This window comes from Fonticula alba, assembly GCF_000388065.1.
Source record: "Fonticula alba strain ATCC 38817 unplaced genomic scaffold supercont2.1, whole genome shotgun sequence".
Taxonomy (NCBI): Eukaryota; order Rotosphaerida; family Fonticulaceae; genus Fonticula; species Fonticula alba.
The window spans coordinates 243,844-245,056 of NW_009242971.1; positions in this window are offsets into that span (position 1 = coordinate 243,844).

The following is a 1,213-nucleotide window of genomic DNA, read 5'->3' on the forward strand; positions in this document are numbered from 1 at the left end:
CCCCGCCGCTCTCTCCGTGCCGGGGGCGTGAGGGATGTCGTGGGCTGACCCGGCCCTCGGGCGCTGGAGGGTAATATTTCCGGCCGCCGCGCACGGGGGAGCCGCCATCCACCCTTGTTGGGCCCGGCGAGCGCGTCAGGTCGCGGCTGGCGGTCGATCTGCCGCGCGGTCGCTCCGGGAGAGGGGCCCGACCGCGCCCCAATTTCGAGCGACTCGCCTAGAGGCAAAAAAAGCACCCGAGGCGCCCAGACCCTGGGAGTGTAGGATGTCGTGGATCGACAAGCGCCCCCGGCAGACACCCGGCCCGCCGGCCCCGGCCCGCCGCGGCTTCCCCCCGCTCCCTTGGTGTGGCGTAGGCCCCATAGGGGGGGGGGGACGGCCGACAGCGAGAGCCGCGGCAATGATGAGGCTCAAGCTGGGGGGGAGGATATTGTCCGGGGTCCATGCCCAAACAATGGGGGGGGGGGGCGGGGACGAAAAAGCAACTTGAGCACATTAAAAATACGTGAATAACTTGCGCGCAGGCCTTTCGCCAGCCGCACACATGAGCGCCCACTTGTCCCCGGAGAGCCCAGGGTGGCCCTGATGTCATGGGGGCGGTCGTGGATGTAGGGTTCCTGTGACGCTGGCCTGCGGGGCGGACATGGATAACAAGGAGCCACGGTCGCCCCGTAGGGGGGGGCGGGGCGGGGGGGGGACTTCCACCGGGGGGAGGCTCGGCGGGCTGCCCGAACGCCGACCCCGGGGATGATGGAATGCGGCTGGCGATAAGGCCGCGCGAGAGGTGACGCCCGCGCGCTGGGCCCAAGCCGGAGGAGAGCTGGTGACGGCGACGCGCGCCGCAGGCAACAGGAAAGAGGGGGACACCGGGAGCCGGGCCCCCAAGGGGCCTGCCGCCGTGCAGGGGAAAATGGCGGCGTGCCGACCGGCGCCGCCCTCCTCCGTGGCTGGTGGGCTGCTTTGACCTGACCCTCTGGCCCCCAGCGCCCGGGCTCCATATAAACCCCGCCGGGCCAAGGGATGCCGCGTCTGGCAGGTCTTGTCCACCCGTTTCCACGACCCGGGGGAGGTGTGCGTGCCTCCGTGTACGCGCGCACATGCGTCCCCCGGCACATGACCCGACCTCGGCCTCCGGCGAAGCCGGAGTACAAAAGGCCCCCCCTCCTCCCCCGAGCTCGGTGCAAAAGCGCCTGAGCGCCCTCGGGGGGGGGGG